Source organism: Meles meles, chromosome 5, assembly GCF_922984935.1.
Source record: "Meles meles chromosome 5, mMelMel3.1 paternal haplotype, whole genome shotgun sequence".
Taxonomy (NCBI): domain Eukaryota; kingdom Metazoa; phylum Chordata; class Mammalia; order Carnivora; family Mustelidae; genus Meles; species Meles meles.
The window spans coordinates 104,798,709-104,824,903 of NC_060070.1; the positions used below are offsets into that span (position 1 = coordinate 104,798,709).

General features: G+C 39.3%; 1 protein-coding gene and 1 pseudogene across 12 annotated transcripts in view; both read right to left on the reverse strand.

Annotated features, from left to right (window-relative positions):
• The window catches only part of DST (dystonin), a 480,329-nt gene that overhangs the window by 433,650 nt on the left and 20,484 nt on the right, over positions 1 to 26,195 (reverse strand). The gene's annotated exons all lie outside the window — the stretch shown is intronic.
• LOC123941544 lies at positions 21,990 to 23,920 on the reverse strand (annotated as a pseudogene).

Here is a 26,195-nt window from a genome sequence, read left to right on the forward strand (position 1 = left end):
CCATCAAAAACAGGTAGCAAGAGGATGTGGAAGCAGCTGCCATTGGGAAGTCCAGGGGGGAACAGACAGAGTCCTAGAGGGAAGCTGAAGCTCCACTCGCAGCTAAGGAGGCCAGGAGAGGAAGGCTGCCTGGGAAACCGGAGCAGTCAGTGCAATCTGCTCTCGCTGCAGCCGGAGCTCAGCTCAGCGCCTCTTGGCAACCGGGCCCCAGCCCCGGGCACAGACGGTCATGCGCAATGACAGGCTCTATAAATAGCACAGCAACCAACAAATCAGAACTCAGCCTTCATAATTGCAGATCAAGGGGTCCTTTAGATGATTCCTTAAATGTGAGCACAATCTGTTTGCATGCAGCTCTTTCTGAGCTACCCACTCATAGACATTATCACCAACAGCCATGTCTACAAAATAAAAAGAGTCACAGTTTAAAACATGAATATGTCAGACAATGTCCTTTGCAAGGTAAGAAGCAAGAAAATATGAAATAAGGAATCGTGTCTTATGAGGTGTTTACAACTTCCCAGTTGCAAATGCTAAGAAGCCAAATACCACCCAAACAGCAAGATTTCTGAAGTTGTAAATAGTCACACTATGCAAAGGCCATTAGCTTCAGTAAGCAAAAGCGGCAAGGCCAATCATAAGAAAGCAGCACAAATGGACATGAGGAGAGAAAAAGGAGCCACAGGAAAAGCACAGGACGAAAGGCACAGGAGACTGGTGAGGCTGTGCAGGAGAAAATGTAGGAGTGGGAACGGGTGAAGACAGGGAAGGAAAGAAAGGAAATGAGAGGAAAATATGGGGGGAGGGGGATGTGCTAATTTGAAACAGGTCAGAGCCAAGTGCTAACATGGTCGCAAAGTCTTCAAAGGCACCCTGAATACCCTTACAAAATCAAAGCCTTTAAGAAGATCAAATCAATTTATCAGGGAATGCATCAAAAACAGCTCAAGACACAAGAGAAGACAAAATTAAGATTCAACTGTGTGGGCAAACTGAACAACTAATGCTCTATACCAAGGAAGAATGCAGTATCGATAGGATCCCGAACCAGCTATTTATTCTCCAGTAGTAGGTTATTCTTGAAATCCAACAACAATCGCAATAAAGTATGGTTTCTATGAGAAATTCCTCAATCGACGCTGACACTATCATGACTCAGGCCACATGATGGAGGAGGTCTCACTACTGGAGCGGAAGACAGCTAATGGGGGAAAAGAGCAAATGGGCCGGGTAAGGGTCCCGAGCATGTCCCAGGCAGGAGGCAGCGGGCTGGCACAACCGTGAGAGCACCAGGCATCCAATACTCAAAGCCAGGCAGGTACTTGTTGATAGTTCAGGCGTAGCAGAACCTGGGCAGCCAAAAGAGGTAAAGGCCCCAAGACCCCTAAGTGTCCTCACTGTTGCCTGCCTCCCTTCCACTCTGAATTCTTAACCTTCCCCAGGATCTAGCAAATAAAAGGCATTAGGCCTTCAGGGGTCAAACGTTCTGATTACTCAGGGCCCACTTTCTACTGGTTAGTAAGTACTGTGAATTTTGAAAAACAACCCCGTGTATGTATAAAGTTAACAAAAGCTATTCGGGCTTTTGGGCTGGAGTTTAGGGCAGGATTTCAGTCCCAAAGGTGAGCGGTGGACTAAAACAGTAAAGCAGGGTAGTCATTTACAGAGCTCCAGGCCAGGAGTCATGAGAGGAATGCTTGTCAAGCTCACCATCATGCCCCAGGCACAAAGCCCTTGAAGCAAGCCTAAAAACAACACTGGCAGAGGCTTCCAGCACCTACTGCTCTGATCAGAAATGTCTCCAAAACTTGGATGGCCTCCACTGAGGATGCACAGAGCAGGAAGGACTGGCCATTTCTGCCCACGGTCTGAAAGCTGACCCTTGGGCCTGAGGATACTAATTGAATGTGTATTTGGTCCATGTTCAAGTCTTAAATGCTTTTCTGGCAGCACATGCCCTCTCAAAATCTGCTTACTCTCAAGACATACTTATCAGCAAGAAGGAAAAAAATGTTTTCATGGTCTAAAATCTTATGACAATTTATACCAAGTAAATAGAAAGAAAAAAAGGAGCGGAGAGAACAAATAGGACCAAGGTCCAAACAAAGACAGTTCCTCAGAGGACTGAGAGAAACGTTCGTGGTTAGTCGATTCAGAGGGTGGCGATGACCTCCTTTACTGCTCATTTTTGCTCTGTCTTTGGCATACGTCACACGGACATCAGCAAAATCTCTGCTTTGGCGGTCACCTTGTACTGATTCTTTCCCAAGGTGATGTAGTAGCTAAAAGCTTTAAAGAGATTGTGTTATCCTTACTTGCAGCTATTTGGGCAAGAGCTATGAACTTTTTAACCTAGATCATATGATCCTGTTGACTTTTCCCATCCGATTGATGGGTGTTTATTTCAATCTGACTTTTTCACAGTATTTATCACAGTTTGACTTATCCAGGAATGCCTAAATGCATTCCTGGATATGAAGGCAAGTGACATGCTTCATCTCCCTTTCTGTCCTTCGTTCCTACATATATATATGGCACAAGCAGCTTCTCAACGTGCGCTGGGTTTGATTTTTCTTTTTGAAAGATTTGTCTAAAAATTTCAGAAAAGAACAAATTAGAAACTTAAACCCACCGAACAGTATATACCACATTCTTTCCGAACCATATAAATGAACATGTCTCTTTTATGCATCCTTCACAGTAATAACTGCAAAGTTAGTAAATTACATCCTGTCTCTTCCCCTACGCTTGCATACAAATAAAAATTTTTAACAAAAATAGGACCCTGCTATAGATATTGTTTTGTACTTTGCTCTTCTCATCTAACAATAATAAATAAATAGATTTAAAATTGGATAGTACATTCTTTTTAAACACTGATCAATTTTCTAGTATCTGGATATGACCTACTTTAGCCAACTATTCTCCTACAAATTAAAATTTGGGATATTTCTATTTCTTTCTACTGTAAACAGTGCAATAAACAAGATACATATGTATCTTTAACAAATCTCTACTTAGAAGGAATTGCCAGGCCACAGAAAAATCACATTGCAAAGATACTTCCAGGTTTGTCTCTAAACATGTAGAACCAAATTACATTCCTAGCAACACTAGGAAAGTACCTGTTTAATCCTATCCTTATCAACACTGGATAGTATCAACCTTTTTGATTGTTTCCGTCTGATAGGTATAAAAAAAAAAAAACTAGTCTTAATTTGAATTTTTTATTCATAAGGTTGGAAATCCTTTCAGGTTTTTATAAGCCTTTTTTTTTTGCTGTTTTCTTTGAATTATCTGTTCACATCTTTTGCTAATTTTTCTATAAGTTATATGTATTTGCCATATTGATTTTGTGGAAGCCTTTTATAGACTATGACTCTAACTCTTCGCTATATATTCAGCAAGTATGTTTATGTAGGTTGCAACCTGTCTTTTAATCTTATTGTACAGAAGTATAAAACTAACAATCTTTTCCTTTATGACTTCTAAATTTTTTTTCCTAGAAAATGTCTCCCAATTGCTAGATTTATAAAATGTTCTCACCCAAATCTTCTTTTCCTTAAGTCCCTTAAGAGTACATTTATAATCTATCTAGAATCAATATAATATTTTTAAACCATCTGAAATTAACTTTTGACTACAGTGTGAGGGATAGACTATTTTATTTCCTCCCAAGTGTATAACGTCCACTGAAATATTCCTTCCAAAGAGTTTATTTTATTCATTTTTAAATTTTTTAAAATATGTTCATTCTTTATTATAGAAAATTTCAAAATATAAAAAAGAAAGTAAAATATAAAGAACTCTAAGTACCCACCATCTGGCTTGAAGAACTATCAATCCATTTCTATTGATTTCAAATGTCATTTTTATCATTTATTGAATCTCTACATATATTTGAATATGTATCTGAACACTGCTACACTTTAATTGGTGTGGTTATTTTTAAAATAATATATAAACACATAAAATTTTTGACAAAAACAATAGAAATATACTCCATACTGCATTCTAATGAAATGAAAAGCATAGTAAAACACAGGCCAAATACTATCACAAATAGATCCAAAAATACGGTGACTCAAACAAGATAGAAATTCATTTTTCTTGTGGCTAGTTCTCAGTTGACAGGTGGCTCTGATCCATGAGGTCATCCAGTGAGCCAGGATCCTACTCTAGCACTACTCTGCCTTCCCCTCAGGTATTCCTTGTCCACACATTTGAAACTGGCTCACCACCACCACAACTGCTTTCCAAGCATAGAAGAAAGAAAGGGACTGTGGGAGACAAGCAGTTCTGTTTTAAGGACTTGACCTAAATGTGCATGCATCACTTTCACTTATATCCAATTGGCTAGAACGTAACAGAACTGCAAGAGAGGCTGAGAAATGGAGGCTCTAGCTGTTTCGCCATATGCCCACTCATAAGCATAGAGTATCTGTATTACAAAATTAGGGGAAGATTGAATTTTGAGGAAAAATTCATAGTCCTTACTATAAAAATGAATGTAAAAAAGTTTTGTATCATAGAATTTTATTATCTTTAAGATTTTACTTATTCTTTCTTTTTAAGATTTTGTTTATGTATTTGACAGACAGCAAGAGAGAGCAGAGGGAGCAACCCATGCAGAGGGAGAAGCAGGCTCCCCAATGTGCAGGGAGAAGGGAGCCCGATGTGGGACCCCGGGATCATGACCTGAGCCAAAGGCAGACACCTAACCAACTGAGCCACCCAGGCGCACCTTATTTATTCATTTGAGAGAGTGAGAGAGAGAAAGAGAGAGAGCAGGGGGAGGGGAGAAGGAGAATCATAAGCAGATTCCATGCTCAGCACAGGGCCGATACGGGGCTCAACCTCAAAACCCTGAGATCATGACCTGAGCCAAAATCAAGAGTTAGATGCTTAACTGACTGAGCCACTCAGGTGCCCCCAGAGTTCAATTACCTTTAAAGGCACTTAACAAGTTGTCAAAATTAGAAATAAATTATGTTGTTTTATGTTACAGAAAGATAAGAATTCCAAAGTTCCAAAATTGCTAACTTCCAGTAGTAACAAGAAACTCTCAATAGCAGATATTTTCAAACAAACCAAGCAAATAAAGGTGATATTTTGAATAATGAATAAAAAAGTAATTGCTCTTTTAAATTTGTAGTATAAAAAGGGTGTTTTGAAAATGGATTTTTTTTTAATATTTTATTTATTTATTTGACAGACAGAGATCACAAGTAGGCAGAGAGGCAGGCAGAGAGAGAGGAGGAAGCAGGCTCCCCGCGGAGCAGAGAGTCCAATGTGGGGCTCGATCCCAGGACTCCGGGATCATGACCTGAGCCGAAGGCAGAGGCTTTAACCCACTGAGCCACCCAGGTACCCGAAAATGGATATTTTAATATATTTCTACTGACATGATTTTGTTCCCCTAAAAACAATAAGTTTATTATCTAGGAAAATTCTAATTTTATACATTTTTTTAGATTGAAAATAGAATTCTTTAATTAGTTTAAGAATCACCCAAATGAAGATTTTCAGTGAGTTTTGGAACCATTTGTTTAAAAGTATAAAAATTCCTTCAGATTAGTTCATAAGAACTAATTCCTTCAGATTAGTTCATAATAAAACCATATATCTTATATATATATCTCCCCTTCTATATATATAAATAGATGTGTGTGTGTGTATATATGCATCTATTATATAATATAAAATATATACTGTAACAACATATAATACATATTACATTATATATTACATAATACAACTATATCATATTACACTTAATATATATTACATATTAGTTATATATTATATATAATATACATATAGACATATATCCCTTTATATATGTATATAGATATATACATAAAGAATTATGTGTATGTATATATTTAATGAAATTATTATTATGTATTATATTTATATATATATCCCTTTAAAAATATACATGTAAGTTGCTATCATCATTAGCAATTAAAATTTTGTGCTTCCCATATGCTATATGCCAGCACAGCTCTCAGGCAGAAGAATGAGTGCCAATGTACACTGGCAGGCAACACATCCCAAGAGCACTGACACAGTTAGCACTCCCATTCCCAGGAAGTAGAAAGGGCTATGCCTGTTCTATCTAAGCTTACAAGAGATTATTATTACTCAAAGTATCCCAAGAAATATATAAAGATACAATATGTCTTAAGCTAACACAGCCTAAAAATAAACTTTGACAAATTCAAGAGAAGTAACTATAGACCAATCTAACATATGAATCTTAATATGAAGATAAATAAACAGATCCTAGATAAAATCCTACCAAAACTATAGCAGTGAGTTAAAATACTAATATTCCAAGACTAAATAAAGTTTATTCCAATAATTAGAGGCTGATTCAACAACAGGAAACTGATGTCCCCTGGACTAAGTCCAAACTATGAGCCACAGTGAAAGATTTCCCAAAGTAACTGACGATCCCCACAGATTTACTGAGGAATTCGATAGTCATTCAAACTTATCAACCAGGCTTTTCAGACTTCTGCTAACTCACATGCTCGTTGGTGAAGGGCAAGCCCACCAGTGGATGAAAGCTAACTGGAATGATCCTGAAAAATCTCTAGAAGTGAGGATAGGAACCCAATCCCTTGCCCTGTTACAGGATCAGGCTTTGGCAATCACTAAGCCACTTCATCCGGCAATCCCTAGGGCTTTCTCAAAACCTGTTCACTGAAAGAAGAATCAATGAGCCCTTGCATTACTATTATTATAGCCGTTATTTTTAAGAAAATTGTTTTCAAGAACAATTCTGGCCTTCCTATGGATGTCAAATCCACTCAGGTAGCCTTCAATTCTGCTCATAGACATGCTGAACCAGGACCTTCCCCTTCTGGTTAAAAGGAAAAGGATGGAATAGTAAACCATGTCCTCCAGCTTTAGTTAATCTAGGAAATCAGCTCATTCACACTCTAGATGATTCAACTAAAAGGAAGACCACTAAAATCCTTAATTTTCAGCTCTAACGAATGCAGATCCCCTAAATAAAACCAACCCCCTCCTGGTCTTTGTCATTGCAAAAAGCCAGGACACTGGAAATAGGATTGTTAACAAAACTCAAGCATGATAGATCCCTTCAGCCCTCTATCCAGCATTTCCAATGCCCTTCCAGTGATGGGACTCCAAGCAACTAGAGAAGCTTTTACTGATACTTCCTCTATCCATCTTGGAGAAACAATTCTCCAAATTTAGAATGAAACTTTTAAAAAATATTTTATTTTATTTAAGTAATCTCTACACCCAATGTGGGGCTTGAACTCATGACCCCGAGATCAAGAATCACACATTCCTTTAACTGAGCCAGCCAGACGTCCCCAGATTGGGAATGAATTCATATCAATGCCAGAGCTACACTCTAGATGCTCCACCTCACTGTTATTAAATAGCACAATGGCCCCTGCCTCTGAGTACTAAAGTGTCCTTAGCTTCTCTGCCCCTGGTCATTTATTAGGCCAAGATTTCTTAGAGAAATATGATGCCAGAATTTCTCCCTCCTAAAAAGGGGAAATAATTCTAGAATTTGATAGCAACCAAAATAGCCAAGCAGCTGAATCAAAGGACGCTTCAACATCTTTTGTTTGTTCCATCTCTGATAACACTAGACCTAATTTTAAAGATATTAACAATTTGTCCCTACTGGATCGGCCATAAAGCATCAAGCCCACAAGAGATTATAAGGCTCAATGCCTCACTGTTCTCTGCACTAATATCCCTTGTCACCCTGCTTTTCCAAATCCCCATACTCTGTTAGCCTCCATCCCCAATGAAACCTATTTTTCACTGTGATTAACTTATGTACACCTCCTTTACTATCCCCATGGATAAAACAAGCCAGTATCTCTGCCTTTATCTGGGGAGAGAAAAAGTCTTCCCTCTTACTCCCAAATTTAAAGGCTGACCTTGACACTGAGACCTTTTCACAAGAAGACAGCATCTACCTGTTAAAACTTTTAATCTTACAGGGACACAAAGTCTCTGATGAACACCTGTAGTGTGTTCAAACTCAGGTTTGATATCTGTGGCGTGTCATCTCAGAACAAGGGCTACACTTAGATCATGGCATCATGAACCTCCCAAAACCCAAAATGAAGAAAAAAATAAGGCTGCCCCTATTATTTGGGAAGACCAGGATGACTTAGCCCACAAAGTCCGAAAGGAGAGCATTATAATTCCCCCTGCCCTAGGACATTAACTTTCTTCTTTTCCCTCCTGAAAACCCTGCCCCTCCTCTTCCCTCTTTTGCCATAATACTCCTCATGACTGCCTGACTCTGTGACAGACCACCTCCAGATAATGCTGACTTTTTGTGGCTCACCAAAAGTTCTTTTTTTTTCTTAAAGATTTTATTTATTTATTTGACAGACAGAGATCACAAGTAGGCAGAGAGGGAGGCGGGGGGGGGGGGAGCAGGCTCCCTGCTGAGCAGAGAGCCCAATTCAGGGCTCAATTCCCGGACCCTGAGATCATAACCTGAGCCGAGGGCAGAAGCTTTAACCCACTGAGCCATCAGGTGCCCCTCACCAAAAGTTCTTATTTAAAAGATGAAAATGGTAAGTATTTGCTGGGTATACTACTGCAATTCCTTTTGAAACAGGTACGCTTTTGGAGTAGCTCAGGACTTTGGAATACTATGGAGACAGTGAGGCTCCCTCACTTCCAGTGGGGACAAAGTTCAAAGTGGTCTTCATGTCCAGCAATTATTAGCTATTATCAAAGTACCTGAGCATTCCAAACTTGATTCTCTGGAGGTTAAAGGAAACAATCTCATAAATATTTCCACAAAGAACACTGCTCTCAAAGGAATCAATGACCAAACCTCCATCATGGTTTAAAGGGATGCTCTCCCAAATGATCATCTAGAAGAACTGACTTACAGATGTCCAAAAATCAGCTCAGAGAAAGAAGAACAACAATGGAAATCTAATAATTCTTAGTTTGATAAAAAAGAAAACTCTGGCTTGTGCCAAATAATAATCCAGGCCCATCAGAGACTCTAAAATTTCCATTACTGACTACTGAACATCATTGAATCATTGGTTTACTGAAAAAAATGATCATCTTTATGAACTAACACTGGTGATAAACTATAAGGCCACAAAGAGTGTTGACTTTGCTTGCCCCACCTGCCTGAAACACAATTCAAGAAGACCTCTCTTCACTGCTCCTTCACACTTTAACTGCCCAATAAACCATTTGAGGTTTGGCAGGTGGATTTTATACAGCTTACCCTGTCTTGTGGGTATAAACATGTCTTGGCAAAGGTTTGTGTGTTTTAAAATATCATTCCTACTTGGGAATGCCCCTTACACTTCATAACCAGGGAACTCATTTCACCAGTCAAGTGCTTCAACGAGCCTATGCTGTTTGACCAGTCTTACCTTCACCCGCAATCCTCAGGGTTAGCAGAAGACATTCTAGCATTAAGACTCAACTGGCAACATCTGTATGCTAGCCAAAGGCACTGCCATTGGTCGTTCTGAACTCAGGTCTACACTTTTTAGAACCCATAAACTCTCACCTCTTGAGATAAAACACGATGTCCAATGTGCTTGGGTCATGCTTCTTTCGATCTGTAGCTGGTTAAGGAGGATATACTTCAATATTGTAAAAGCCTATTTCCTTCTAATGAGAGTAACCATGCTTTAGTAGAACAATCTCTTCAAAGTATGTTTCCAGGGCACAAAGACCTTAAACATCACAGGTTGCAGCCTGGAGATTTCATCTATTGGAAAAGATATGTCCAGAAAGACACTTTTTAACCACATTGGAAAGGAACCAACCCTTGTGCTGCCAAGCCCCAAGGAAAACATTCTTGGATTCCTGTGTCACATCTGAAGAAAGCACCAAATCCTGACTGGATCTGCACACCAACTGGGGACCTGAAAACAAAGATTTCCAGGAATTGAAGCCAAAGACAGCTGAAGGAGCTGAGACCACTTTCTAAAGATGAGTGGACCAAGCCTATATACTTTTTACTCACTATTGCATCTTACTGTATTTCTTCCCTCTTTTTCTTAGCACAATCTATCACAGTTTATCACTTTCTGACTGTTGAATCTGCCACCAGGAACTATAATCTGTTCATGGTGCAGGAGATACCTTGGTCTTCAGTCTGTTCACCTGCATCCAAGGCAAATGTAAACAAGCTAACTCCTCTTTGCAAGGTTTTCAGAAAAGACTCCTTTAAGCGGGGATTGTTCCCTGCAGAATGTCTCCTCCTCATCTTGTTCTCTATTATCATTTTTTAAAGATTTTATTTATTTATCTGAGAAAGAGAGAAAGAAACAGTGCACAAGCCAGGGGAGAGGGAGAGGGAAAATCAGGCTCCCCGCTGATCAGGGAGCCCAATGTAAGGCTGGATCCCAGGACCCTGAGATCATGACCTGAGCCAAAGGCAGACACTTAGACAACTGAGCTACCAAGGCGCCCATTGTATTATCATTCTAAAGCCTTATACCTATTGCCTGTCAAGCTTTTGTAGAAATGACATGCCCAACAGGCTGATGTTAGCGCTTCAAAATAATGAAGCTCTCTTCATTATCAATGAATTAAGATACAATGCTTAAGATACAAACCTCAGATGGGAAATGCCTGAGAAGTCTCCCTTCTACCCTTCCTTGTTACTCACAGGTGACCTCAGTGGTTTCAACCTGCACACTTTTCTTCCAACTGAGACATGACAATCAAGAAAGGTCCTTCCTGGCACTAAAGGATGAAATCACTTTAGTGTATGAAACCACTAAATACAAAATCCTAACTCTTGATTAGTGTTAGGTCCCCCAATAATGGGTCCATGATTAAAGGAGCGAGACTGATACAAAGCAAAGGTCAAGCAAAGCTTTATTTCGCGCCAAGCATCGAGAATCAAACCCGAACGTTCGGGGCCGCACCTCTTACAGAGAGAGTGACCCCTCTCTGCTTCACAGACTAGCTTTTAAGGGCAAAGGCCATGCGGTTGGGCCAGACCAGGCACAGGTGGCCAATGAAATTGTAACACACAGAGAAAGCTGCACAGTCATGCTAGGTCACACATAAGTGACCAACCGAATTACAATTTACCCTATAGCAGATATTTAAACTAGCCAATCACCTGGGTCAGAATTGGCGCCCAAAAGTGCCCAAAGGGTGGGGCCCATACTCCTTGGTAACTCCCACACTGATTGGATGTCTCCACCTGGCCTGACCCACCCTTGTATTTGGGCTTTGTTACCTGGGACTGGTTTCCAGGACTTGTTTTTAAGTAAGTGCCCTTGGGGAAAAGTGGCCAGGGACAGTTTATATTTTACTGCATAAACAACAAAATGACTGTTTAATCCAAGATGCAATCCCTCTGGCTAAATTAGCAATTTGCTAATGCTTTCAAGCAAAGATCTTGATCAAGGGGAGTATGGAGAATGTGAAAAACAAATAAAGGAAAGCTCATCAAAAAGGAGTCAAGAAACCCTGAAAGGAGAGCTCTTGTGCACTACCACCCACCTTAAGAAGCATACCTCACACACCCCAAAAGGAAGCAGCTTACTTAACCTATCCCAGCAGGAAGAAGGAAAAACTTCTTGCCCAGCAACAGCCTAGTCAATGAGAAACTGCCACATTCAGCCAGTGAGAAGCTGTAATAGCCCCTTCAGCTTCCTCCTTTCCCCTCTAAAAGCAAGCCCCTCTCTCCTGTTCTCCAGACTTGCTATGTTTTTTTTGTGCTGGATTGCCATTCTTTGCTATTCCTAAATAAGCTTATTTTGCTGGCAGAATAGCTGGCTCTTTTTTCTAAAGTCAACATGCTTAAACAAGAAAATCTGAGAGGATGACTGACACAATTTATATTGTTTTATCTCAGCTTCGGTCATCTTAGGTTTCTACTAACATCCTTTTATGGTGTGGAAATTTGGTAAAAACAATAAATGAAACATATCTAGAGAATGAGACATTTTTAGCAGTGAATGTACAAAATCATCTAGTTTTTAAACATGTCGCTTATTTAAACCATGAGAAGTACAAGCTACTTCCACAGTACAAGAAAGATCTCTCGTTTTACCTTACATACCCTAAAATGTTCCTAAATAACTTCTCATTTATAGTATAAAATTTTTTTTAATAAAGGTAACCTAACATGAGAGTCTGCACTCTTGCATGATGGAAAGGGACTTGATTCTGCTTACCCCCTTTTGTGGTTAGAACACCTCCAGCAAAGGAGTGAAAACTACATTTCCGGGAGCATTGTAGGAAACGTATGCAAGGGAGCTACCAAGTTCTATATGCAGTTTTATATGCAATCCTGGGGTGCCTGGATGGCTCAGTTGATTAAGCATCTGCCTTCAGCTCAGGTCATGATCCCAGAGTTGCAGGATCAAGCCCTACATCAGGCTCCCTGCTCAGAAGGGAGTCTGCTTCTCCCACTGTCCTTCACCCTGCTCACGTTCTGTCTCTCTCTCTCTTGCTCTCAAATAAATAAAATCTTTAAAAAAAAAAAAAAAAGAAAGAAAGAAAGAAAGAAAAACCAAAGTACAAATATTTGCTTTTTTAAAAAATTGCTTATTTAATTTTATGAGGTAAGAGAAGATACAGATGATAACATTCCATTTCAGGGGCACCTGGATGGCTCAGTGGGTTAAAGCCTCTGCATTCAGCTCAGGTCATGATCCTAGGGTCCTGGGATCGAGCCCCGAGTTGGGCTCTCTGCTCCGCAGGGAGGCTGCTTCCTCCTCTCTCTCTCTCTCTGCCTACTTGTGAGCTGTCTCTCTGTTAAATAAATAAATAAAATCTTCTAAAATAAATAAATAAATAAATAAAATAAAACATTCCATTTCAGGCCCAACTTTGATTGAACTAACATATGTGTGTCTGCTTTTTTTCAAAGGGGTTAAGGAACACTGATTTGGACACCTTAATGCCTGGCTAATTTAAAAAGCTGTCTTAGCATAGTAATGCTGGGCCAACAGGTCACAAAAAACACATAGCCAGAATAGCATTTAATAGTAAAAGTATTACTTTTTCATCTAGACTCTGAAGAGACTGGCAAAACCGGCAATCACGAATCCAAGTTCACTCTACCCTTCTCAGAGATGGCAGAAAAAGAGAAAGGCACTGACCTTCTTCATAGGATGCCTAGTGGTGGGGGCTGGGAAGGGATGGGGTGTAAAGTCCAGGACAGAGAAACAAGAGGAGAAAATTTCCTTAGGATGTAGAGAGATCAAGGAAAAGAGAGAGAGAGAGAGATAAAGAATAAAGAGATAGAAAGGCCTGGGCCAAGAGGTCTGGCCTGACCCTTGACAGAGCCCTGGCCTCCCCAGAGTTTGGGGGCATTCAGCTAAACCCTACACTCCTAGAACTTTTACTGGGATCCAGTGTGCATTTATTCTAAGTAAAGGCGGCAGCAATGATTTTCACATTGTGAAGTTTTTGGAAAGGAGGCACATCTCCCTGGGAAAGACACTCCAGCTGGAGAAAGCATAAGACATATTCCCCTCAGTTTCTATCCTCCACCCACATTCCCCACTCCCTAAAGGGAAACAGAAACTAACTCTGTGGGACAGGAATAAAGGCACTCATACTGATTTACAGGTAAGAATCAGTCTTATTTCACAGTTGATAAAACCAACTTGTCTTGCCAAAAGAAGTAACACTTCTGAAGTAAGGTTATAAAGTCGGCAAATTTATACTGTCGCTGTCAAACAATTTTTCCTAATTTGGGGGTAATGTCAAACCGTTTAAAATAATTAATTTTTACTATTAATGTAATTCAATAAAAAGCATAGATATATTTGTAATTTTTCTCCAAAACGGTCCCACCGTCCCTACACAATTCAACACAACTAAACATAATTTAGAACACGAGAAGAAAGAGAAAAAACTAAAACTTACTCTCTACCTAGAGAGTACAGAATGAAGAGTACATAAATATGTGAATGCATTAAGGTGTACCTTGGGCAGGTTACATCAGTGGAGCAGTAAGATAAGGAGAACAATATTTCTATGTGCCTGAATGATTTTTGTGGCTAAAGAGGGTCCAAGAATTCTAAATCCTCCCGCTGTCATCCAAACACAGATTGCCAATTAAAATTTTTCTAGCAGCTCAAGATGGGAAAACATTCAAGCTAAACATAATCCCATGCTCTATATTTATACTTTCTAGGTGGAGGCACCATGGAAAGAGCTTTAATTTCACTCAAACCCCTCAGCATAATCCTTTGCTTTCAGGTCATCTCCTCTCCCAACGGAGATATTTTTAGCAGCTCTTATTATTCCCACTCATTGTCTTATCTCTACTATCATCATTTCCTGGAGCAGGACAGAATTTCCTGATGCAGGAAAAACAAACACAAGCGTCCTGATACAAAAGGTGGATTATTATAAAGCTACCAGAGAATTGTAGACTTTCATAGCCTTGAAAACTTCTAATTTATTCTGATATACATCTTCTGAGTAAGCAGATTGAAAAAGGTATGTTGCCAGAAAAGCATCTGCACTGTAGACATAAATCAAATATAAATTAAATTCACTCTGAATGAAACATTACGTTTACTTTCATACAGTGTAAGTGGATTGTCCAAAACCCACCCACCTTTTAGCATTTGGTACCTGATACTGAAGTCCCTTTAGAGTCCATTTAGCCGTTTGTCATTCATCTTTCTTTTTCTCCACTTTTCCTTGGGTTTTATTTATTGAATAATTGAACCAATATTTTTGAAGGCCTCCTATCTGTGCAGCACTGTACTCAGCACTGAAAACAGAAATGAAGACCCAATGCGCCCTCAGGGACAACACAGACTTAAAAGCAAGTGAAACAATGAAGGAAAGATAAAGAAGTGTTCTCAGGAGACATTATCGGGGAGGTGGTCTGTGTGTGGTGGTGGGAGGGGGGCTCCACTGTAAGAAAAGCCAGAGTCACCGCTTCAAAAATGAGTGAGGATTCAACAAGGTCAAGGGCAAGAGAAGGCCCACTGGTCAGAAAGGGGAGGATGCATGAAAGCCCTGAAAATAATTGATGAGCTAGGAGACTAGAGATGAGATCAGAAATTTGAACGAGGCATTCTTCCAGTTTTCCTTTACTTCCTCCAAGGTAGCTGGTGATCCTGATGTTTTGGGGTAGTTTTTAAAGGAAGGCAGGAGATCCCCTCAGGTTCCTGAGTGGAAAGCCTATTAAACCTGTTTGACCGAGTCGGTGGAAGGATACAGTCTTCTCAACGTAGTACAATTATGCCTCACCTCAGATGTAAGCGTACCTGGAGAACAGACGACACAGGGGACACAAAACATAACCTAGCAGAACCCAAGATCCTGTCATGACCAAATTCATGATTCCACTATTAAAATGCAAATATGTGATACATGAAAGGTCATATATCCAAAACTCTATCAGTTCAGAGTAGGTAATCTCAGCAGGGACTGGCATCAGAATAGGATGGAAAAGAGGAGCAGGTAAGAGGGAGAATTACCTTAAAGACATAGTAAGATAACTATGGGATTAAAAGGCACCAGAGATACTCTACCTATTTCAGTTTGCTTTGAAATAGGTAGATACTCTACCTATTTCACCTTTTCTCAACTAGCCCAGCTAACGCAGCATCAAACATTTTTTTAGCCATTCTGGATGCATTTAATAAAATAATCTCCCACTATATGATGCCAAACTAGCACCAGGCCCAGAAAATCTCATAAAAGGGATGTCACCAAACCTTAAGAAGAGAAAACCACATAAAACAACAAGAGAAACCAAGAAAGCCTGATGTAAAACGCTATTTGAACTGTTCCAGAGTTTAGAAGAAACAGGGGAAACCCAAAAATGTTATGAAGCAAATAACAGCACTGAAATAGAACCCTGATTACCTGAGAAGAGATTCCTGAAAAAAGATAATCTGAAATAATCTGAAAACAGATTACCTGAGAAGACCAATTCAGACCAATCTCACGTATAAAGATTAATACAAAAATCATAATGAAAATATTAAGAAGAAGAATTGGCAGCCAATTAAAAGAACACATGATGAAGGGGAATTTTTTTTTTTAAGATTGTATTGATTTGAGAGAGAGAGACAGCGACAGGGAGCATAAGCAGGGAGGAGAGGGAGAAGCAAGCTCCCGGTTGAGCAGAGAGCCCAATTTGGGGCTCGATCCCAAGACCCTGAGATCATAACCTGAGCCGAAGGCAGATGCTTAACTGACTGAGCCACCCACATGCCCCTGAAGGGGGATTTGTTACAGAAATTCAAGAAGAGTTCAGTGTTAGAAAAATCCACTATTATATTTCACAGGTCTAAAAGGAAAACCCACACAATAATCCCCACTGGCACAGAAAAAACATTGGCGAAAATTTTTCAGAAAACAATCTGGATCACAACATTCAATAAAGTAAGAATAGATGAGTCATAGACAGGGTCCTTTCAGGGAAGCAGAAAGCTCACCAGCTCATCAGAAAGCTCAGTGGAGGGAATTTAATAAAGGGAATTGGTGAAACAGGTGTTGGAGGGTTAAAACAGCAAAAAGAGGACACAGAGGTAACCAATGAGATAATAAATGCAGCTACCACCTCTCAGTTGAGGCAGGGGCAGGAAGAGGTTAGGTTACAACAATGTGGTAGCTCAAAGGAGAGGCCCCACAAAGCACACTGCTCAGGTACCATTCCTCAGGAGCTCAGGGGAGGACAGTGCCTCTGGGTTGGGGCTCACACCTCTGGGGAGGGACCACTGCCTGGCTTCTTCCAGCATCTATGAGGGGAAGTGATGAAGCTGGTTCTGGCAGTCTACAGAAAAAACTAGAGGCTGAGGTAAGATACCTTTACTGGGGAACCTCTGACAGGAAAAGCAAGAGACAGGAAACGCTTCTCCTTCCTCTCACCCTCGAGCTCTCTCTAGTGCCCCCTATTGACAGATCCCAACAGGAAGCAGATGTCCAAGGCATCTCGGAGATGAAGTCTGCAGAATCCCATCCTAACTCCAGAGGTTATCATATACAAGGGCAAGGTGAAGCTGAAAACGGAAAATACATACATACATACATGCATACATACATACATAACCAGCACAGATGGAGAGTTCTGAAACATAATAGAATGTTTTTATGTCAGGACACCTTAGTGGCTCAATCAGTTAAGTGTCTGCCTTCAGCTCAGGTCATGATCTCAGGGCCCTGGGACGGAGTCCTGCGTCCAGCTCCCTACTTAGTGGGGAGTTTGCTTCTCCCTCTGCCCCTATTCATGCTCTTTTTCTTTCTCAAATAAATAAATAAAATCTCTTTTTAAAAAATCTTTTTATGTAAACCTAAAACCCAACTTATGCTTACCAGGGAAATACCAAAGACATCCTCAGTAAAGTCAGGCACTAGAAAACGATACCTACTCTCATTACTATTATTTGACATTTTGCTGGATGTCCTAGCCAAAAAAAACTTACAAATGAAAGAAATAGAAAATGTACAATAGGAAAGGAAGATGTACAATAATCTGTACTTGCAGATATATTTGCTGTTTTGTTTGTTTAAGATTTTTTTTAAGTAATCTCTAAACCTATGTGGGGCTCCTACTTGCTGGGCTGAGATCAAGAGTCACATGCTCTAGTGACTGTGCCAGCCACATGCCCCCAGATGATGTTTGTGTACCTGGAAAACCCAAGAGATTACACTGGAAAGTACTACAGACATTAAAATAAGTAAGTTAGAAGATTAAAAGGTTAAGATAACGAAACCAATAGTTTTCATATATAGAAACTACAAACAGAAAATATAATGAAAAAAAAGACCCACTTTTAATCATAACCAAAAAGATAAAATCTAGAAATAATCTTAACAAGAGATGTGGAAGAGATGCATGAAAAAGATCTTTCACAAAAGAAGAATTTAAAATAGAAAAGCATGCCAATTATTAGATAGGAAAACTCAAAATCATAAAGATTCAGTTCTCCTTTAACAAAATTCACATTTAACATGGTATCCATAAAAATACTAATTTGTAACTTAGAATTAGGTAGCCTGATTCTAATATTCATATAAAAGAGAAAAAAAATAGTAATAGCCAAGCCAAAGATCTTTCCAATAAGAGAAGACATATTAGGAAGCCTCAGTAATTAAAACAGACCGTGATGGAGGGCCATGTGATACTATTTATCAAAACTGAAATACTTGAAACTTTGACCCCATAACTCTTCTTTTGGGAGTTCATCTTACAGATATGTACATGTGCACACATGTGAAAAGACTACGGTTTTACATTTAAGCATTGTTTGTAATAAAAAATTAGAAAATGTTCAAATGTCACCAATAGTGGGATAGTTAGGTAAATTATATTTTACATCCAATAGGAAACTGAGTACCTATAAAAAGAAGTAGAGCAGAGCACTCTCTATAGAAGATGCTCCAAGGTACATTAAGTGAATAAAACAAGATGCAGAACAGTGTATATTGTATGTTACTATGCATATAAAGAAGAAACACAAAAAATATTTTTATTTCCTTGTACGAAGAAAAATAATGATGAAAGGATTCACAAGAAACTAAGAACAGTGGTTATGTTATGTAGCATTTCCTTAAATATGAGGGATAAGAATGGCACAAAGAATTCTCACTTTTTATAGGCCTGAATTTCTCATTTTTATAGGTTTTAATTTCAGAATCATGTGACTGTTTTACTTATGCAAAAACTAAACTAAAATTAAAATAAATAGGCAATAACAGCAAATACTGCTTAACTAAATCTTTAATTTCTACAATGAAGAGATACCAGCATACACAAAGCTCTTTCTGTTACATTTTTCTGCTACCTCAATGTCATTACTAAAATCTCATGTGTAGGGGCGCCTGGGTGGCTCAGTGGGTTAAGCCTCTGCCTTTCACTCAGGTCACGATCTCAGGGTCCTGGGATTGAGCCCCGCATCGGGCTTTCTGCTCGGCAGGGAACCTGCTTCCCCCTCTCTCTCTGCCTGCCTCTCTGCCTACTTGTGATCTCTGTCTGTCAAATGAATAAATAAAATCTTTATAAAATAAATAAAATCTCACGTGTAGAATCAAACAAACAAACAAACAAACAAATAATAACAAACCCAATTTACCCTTTGATTCTATGCACAAGTATAGTGACTTTCAGGAAAATGCAGGTATAGCCAAAGAAGAGAAAAAAAGGAATCATCAGCACTAACGTCAATGAATGACGAATTTCTTCTCAGATCATACAACTGTAAGATAAAGGAAAGAGGGAGAGTTCCGCAAAGGTAAGGGTAGGTCTTAGTCAACTTGATTTTATTCCATTTAACCATCTGACAGATGAGCCTCTCTCAGTCAGTTGGGTTCACTCTTCTGGTAAGACTAAGCCCTTCAGAATCCATGGCCCAGAATAAGGGGCACTCCAGGCTCTGTGGTTCCTGCGTGGATGAGGAAAACAGGTAAGGAAAGTGTGATGGTCTGTAGAACCTCTGACCCCATCTGTCAATCTCAATACCCAGCCCAGGGCACTATGCCATAGCTTGGTTTTGCAGGGTCCTGACCTTGGGATATATTAAAACAGTCACAACAAAGATATTAGATTCCAGCTGCTAGAAGGATTTAAAGCAACAGTTAACAACAATGAAGAGGCAGCCTGGAGGAAACCCAGGCATATCTTCCTTGCTTATACCGGTGGCCCCTCCTCTGTACCAAATGTTATCGTGAAAGCACAAAAGAAATAAAACATGCAGACGTCACATGAGAGACTTAGGTTTCAGGCCCAGAAATCACAATAGAAGATTTTTTAAAAATCCTTAGTTATAAAAAAATTAAAAATAAATTTTAAAAATCCTTAATTATAGGGGCACCTGGGTGGTTCAGTCATTAAGCAACTGCTTTCAGCTCGGGTCAGGATCCCAGGATCCTGACCTAGTCCTGCTGTGCTCGCTTCGGCAGCACATATACTGACCTAGTCCTGCACCGGGCTCCCTGCTTAGTGGGAAGCCTGCTTCTCCCTCTCCCAGTTCCCAGCTTGTGTTCCCTCTCTTGCTGTCTCTCTATCAAATAAGTAAATAAAATCTTTTTTTTTTTAAATCCTTAATTATAGCTCTTGTTTTGTACAAAGTCTCAAAGGACAGAGTTCTGGACTTCCATACATGTTCCTTGATTTTGCTTTCTTTTGCTTTCTTTCTATATGTAATAAAAGACTACAGATGGGCTTAAAATCAGTGAGTATCCATTTGAGGGTAAGAATCGACTCTCGCCTCTTGTGATTTTTTTATATCTTTGCCTGAAATTAGCTGTATGAGATCTAATTTCCTTATCACCATCATTAGTAGTCATTGTCCCAATGTTCGTTCATTTATACAAAAAGATACAGAAAGGGCAATAAAATATCCAAATAATTGCAAGTGCCACTGAACAAGGACAGTAATGATGCTGAAACTGGTTACAGGCAGGCAGCTCTCAAAATATTCCTTTGTCCTGATTGAATGACATAATCTTAAATCTTGGCATGAAAACCTGTTGAGAGATGGCATTAATATACTATATGAAAGGGAAGGTTATATGCACAGTCAGAAATCTGCACAGGCAAACAAGCCCTTCTATTGTGGAATTCAAATTTCAGACACTTCCTGCTGCCTCCTTGTCAGTCTTTTATAACCTGGAATGAATTAAGTTGAAGTGATTATCCTCTAATTATATCTAGCTGCATTCTTCAGTATGGAAATGACATCCTGATGGGAGATGAGGGTAGAACTTTGGGGAAGAAAGGCAAAAGGGATTTTAGAAGCTGAGAGGAACTGAAGGGTAGGACAAGCCCAGGAAATAAAATACCCTGAAGAAAGTGTTCTGGGAAGTCAATAAACCGACATGAGAGCAGTGGGCACCTAGAGGAACAGAAGAATGGGAAAGAGGGAAGAGGAAGAACAGCAGAACCAAATTTCAACTACTCTGCGTTTTCTCAGATATGTCCTACGGACTCCAATTATTTTACCCACTTAAGCCCATTCATCCATTCATCAAATATTTACCACACATCAAATATTTAACAAATAGTGAGTAAGGACCCATTCTGTGCCATATCCCTCGCAAGGCTATGGAGAAAAGATAGAAACTGCAGCTGAACCTTGAACCACAAGGGCTTGAACTGCACAGGTCCACTTACACAAATACTTTTTTTTAAGATTTTATTTATTTATTTGAGGGAGAAAGTACACACGAGTGGGGGTGGGTTGTTGCCTCCCTCTCCTTTTCTTTTTCCCTTTGCTTGTTTGTTTCTTAGATTCCACATACAACTGAAAGCATAAGGTATTTGTCTTTCTCTGACTGACTTATTTCGCTTAGCATAAACTCTCTAGCTCCATCTATGTTGTTGCAAATGGCAAGATTTCATTCTTTTTGATGGCTGAGTAGTATTCCATTGTGTACCTATACCATATCTTCTGAATCCATCCATCAATTGAGACACTTGGGCTCTTTCCATAATTTGGCTATTGTAGATATTTATAGGATGCATGTATCCCTCTGCATTAGTACTTTTGTATTCTTTGGGTAAATACCTATTAGTGCCACTGCCAGATCAGGAAGTAGTTCTGTTATTTATTGAGGAACCTCCATACTGTTCTCCAGAGTGGCTGCATCAATTTGCACTCCTACCAACACTGCAAGAGAGTTCCCCTTTCTCCACATCTTCGCCAATATCTGTTTTCTTGTGTTGTTGATTTTAGCCATGCTGACAGGTCACACCGATTTTTTTTATATATAAATACAGTACTATAAATGTATTTTCTCTTCCTTGAATTTCTTTCTATCTTTTTTTTTTTAAATAGGCAAAACTTTATTAACCTTTTTTCAAACTTTATTCCCAGGTCTCTTCAGCTTAATTAGCTACAAAGAATAAATTGTATGTAAGTAAAAACTGAAAAGAGCCGCAGTGTCCAAAGGCCTTCGGCTTAAAAATATTAGACATCTAGATTTTACCAGATCCAGGAACAAAATTTTTAAAAAGTAGTCATAATATAAAATAGCTGCTCCCAGTAACTTCCTCAAGTTGTATCTTCTTCAGAAGTTGACTCCATTCCGTTTGCTTCACCCTTGGAAGCTTCATCAAAATTCTCCATAAGATCTGAAGCTTCATCATCCTCCTCCTCTCCAGTAGCAAGTGCTGCTTTTCTGTCCACAGACTGTGGGCAGAGCTTCCGCCAGTGTCCTTCAACTGCTCAAACTGTCGGCATTGGGTTGGTTTAAGATACTGGGTAACATTTCTATCAGCTGCTTTGTCTCAGCATGGTCTGTACTGGTGGAAGTACTCACCCCCAGGGATGCCTGAACTTTGGGGTTGTTAAAATGGATCACTCTTCTTGGTTTGTGAACATATTCACTTCTTTGATACTAGAGATACTGTTTACCCCTAACTTCTTTAAGGAGAACTGAAGTTTTATCATCTGCTAAGCCTTTCTATGAACCACCTTCTTTTGGTGAGCAGTTCCCTTCCCACCAATGCGTGCTTGTGCTTGCAGTTTGGTGGGTTTCTCCTGGTTCATGATAGTTTCTTTCGTGTGTTGGAGTGGAAATAGAGGACTAGGGTTGACACTCAGGGGGTGTCAGGCAGACCAGCTGAGATTAGGTGCACACATGCGGGGATACAAAATGGTAGCTAGAGGGAAGCCAGAAGTTCTTCCTTGAATTTTCTTAATAACATTTTCTTTTCTGTAGCTTACGTTACTGTAATACAGTGTGTAATGCATACACATAAAAAATATTAATCTACTATTTATGTTCTCAGTAAGGCTGCCAGTCAACAGTAGGCTATTAGAAGTTAAGTTCTGGGGGAAGTCAAAAATTATGCATGGATTTTCAACTGGGGGGTGGTCATCACCCCTAACCCCGGCATTGTTCAAGGATCAACTGCACATATCACCTGTCTTAGGAAGACAGATGTATAAATCCCTATATCTGGTGCCCTCATCCAGTCCCAGAGAGGAGAATGTTTGAGAGGATTAAGGAAGGATTGTGAGATAAAGGAAGATAAAGGAAGGAAAGAGGGGATGTTTCATCTTCGTTTTTGTTTTTGTTTTAAAGATTTTATTTATTTATTTGACAGAGAGAGAGACAGTGAGAGAGGGAACACAGGCAGGGGGAGTTTGAGAGGGAGAAGCAGGCTTCCTGCCCAGCAGGGAGCACAACGCTGCGGTGCTGGATCCCAGGAAGCTGGGATCATTCCCAGGATGCTGGGATCATGACCCCGGGAGCTGAAGGCAGAAGACGCTCAGCAACTGAATCACCCAGGCGCCCCTCATCTTCATTTTTAAGTATGAGTAGGAGTTTGCCACACATACACAAACACACAAAAAAAGAGTAGAGGAATTCCAGCACTGGCAGTAGTAGGAAAACACAGAGGGTGCAGTGAACATGGAACAACTAGGCCTTGTTTGAGTTTGTAATGTATGCATTAGAGGTAAGGAGGAGCTAAGACTGAGAAAAGTATACTAATTCTGTAAGCAATGCCATTAAGCAAAAGGAGTAGAAGATCAGATCTGATTATGGATAGCTAACTCTGTCAACAATACAATAGAAGGTTAACTACAAGCCAGAGCCAAGGAGACTGGATAACAGACTATTTTAAGAGCCAGTTCCTCTACTATCTCTGGCTTTATATTTGTCACCATTATGTTTTATTTCATTAGAGGCTACTCATCTTTTGTGTTATTGCCCTGACCAAGTAACTATACAACTTATCCCCCAAACAGGCTCATTTTTAAGAGTGAATGGGAGCACTAATCAGACAGGATGTTAAAACAATAGGCATAAACTCAAATTCTCCCTGGGAAAGAAGGCGATAAAATCTCTCCATCACTGGGGGTTGTTAGCATAACCCATATTTTGAGCCTAGAAAAATGACAACTCTTGACTTCCTGTTTAGTTTTTGTTTTTTAAATTACTTTTTGGTTAGCTCTGAGTTTACAAATTCTAGCATGTTGGCTATAATTGGTTCATCTCAGCTGGGGGCCAGCTCACTAATTTGTTGATCAACAGCCCACCAGGGCATTTCATTGTGACTATAATGGATATAGTCTCCATTATCAAAAAAAAAAGATCATCCTTTTTGTAACATCTGGGCTGGTTGCCCTCTGCAACTGAGATGTCTCCAGGCTGGCCCTTCCAACTTCAGTTAACATGTACTCAGGAAACACAAATTAATTTGAATATTAATCTTAAAAATCATACTTAGGAAAGTATATTTTCTTATATTAAAAATATCATATTCCAAAATCAAATATTGATATTCACTAAAAGATTTTCCTACTGTTTCTTTGAACAATAAATAAATAAATAAATAGTTATCTAAATATATCTAAAAAGAATTTTTATTTTTTTAGTTTTCTGGATTACTCCCATACACTCTCCCTATCAGCTGGCAGTATCTTTCTGTTTTTCTAAGCTACACACACTAGTTCAGCTTTAATTAAAAGGCCTGTTGCCATAGTTTCTCAGAGAACAGCTCAAGGCACGCTTGAGTCCATTATTTCCTTGAGGTTTCTAGAGAAATTATAATGTAGCGGTAGCCAAAATTTCCTAATTTTACCTCTCATCCAGGACAGCATATGATTCAAACATATAGCCAGATACTCTGAATATCTTAAGGGAATCTAAACAACTAGGAGTTATTAAAATGCAACCTTTGGTTTCTTCTGTTCTGCCACATCAGTAATGTAACCAGCAGCCTGCAACTTCCTCAAGGAGCAGACCAACGGGGGAATTCAGCCCCTCAATCTGCATTTGACTGTGTGTGGGGAAAACACCAGCACATGTTTCTTTCTATTAATAATGGAGAAAATGCACTGTGTTTACAAGTTATAATAATCATACTGTTTCATATTTCCTAATAACTCAGAAATATAAATTCCAATATGCTTGAAAAAGGAGATCTCAGAAAACAGATTAAATATTGGAAATCCACTTCTTCAAGAATTTCAAGAATTAAAAAGTGGAGCTCAGAGATCTTTATGCTTAAAGCTAAAACTTGATTCCTTCTGAATCCCACCCTGCTTTCAGACAGCAATTCTATCTCTAAGTCCCAGAGAGCAAGCTCAAAGTAACCACTCTGAGCTTTCAAGGTTAAAGAAGGTGAAGAATTAACATGTGATCCTTATGAACCTTAGAAAAAGCAAATGGCCGTTCAGCTTGTTCTGACTCGGCCCCACTTTTCTGCTGTTAGGTAGCTGTAAGCATGGGCTGGGCAGGTAAAAAGACCAGGGTTGGAATTTAGCTCTGGCAACAACCACTGTCTGACATTGGGCAAGTAATTAAATGAGATAGGACAAATGTAAAGACAGGAAAGCTCTCAAAAAATGACAGCTATTAGATTTCCCCATAACTAGGTCATCTCTGGGGCAGGATATAGGGCAGGAGGAGATTTCACTATTTCCAGAAGAGCCTAAAATCACCCTGCTTCCTTTGACTATCAATTTAAGAGCTCATATAAACTACTTGATTACTGATTTTTTTTCAACGTAAATACTACACAAATATTTGACTTCCTCATTCTCTGTCACTAACCTTTCTTTTATTCCCTCTTTTTTTTTTTCTGTACAAGACAAACAGAGTCTAAAAAGTTTTTGAGAGATACTAGGGCCATATTTCCAATTAGGAAAACAGAGAAATCAAAGATTCCCTATGCATGTTAGATTTATAAGTATTGGGTAACGAAAAAATGCATGGTGAATGAATGAAGTCTTCATTCTTTCATAGTCATGTGTGCCTTTATCTTTAAAACGATAGGTTTGTATATTTTAAAAATCACATATAATATTTTCACTGATTCTCAGAACATCCTGTAAAAAGATAGAATAGGTATTGTTATTTCTGGTTTATCAAAGGAGAAAGTGAGCCTTACCAATATTAAGTGACTTACCCAAGTTAAGCTAAAGAACAGGACTTGACTTCAGGTCTTTTGACAACTAGGGGTTGTTTCCACTTTATCCCTCTCACTGCAGCAAGGTAAAGGCAAGCCAAGAAGCGACGCCCAGGCAGTTTTTTTAGCCCCACATAGATGTACTTCTTCACTGTTAAACAAACTTGAAGCACATCAACCTCTATGCTGCAGTAAAAGACCTGAGCTAGAATTTCCAGTTGTAGACTACGGATTGGGAACGACTTTATGAATTACGATTTCTCCAAGTATTACCAGTAATAACAGGAATTTATCTACATCTCACATCTGAACCATAGTGGGAACTAAAGCTCAACTC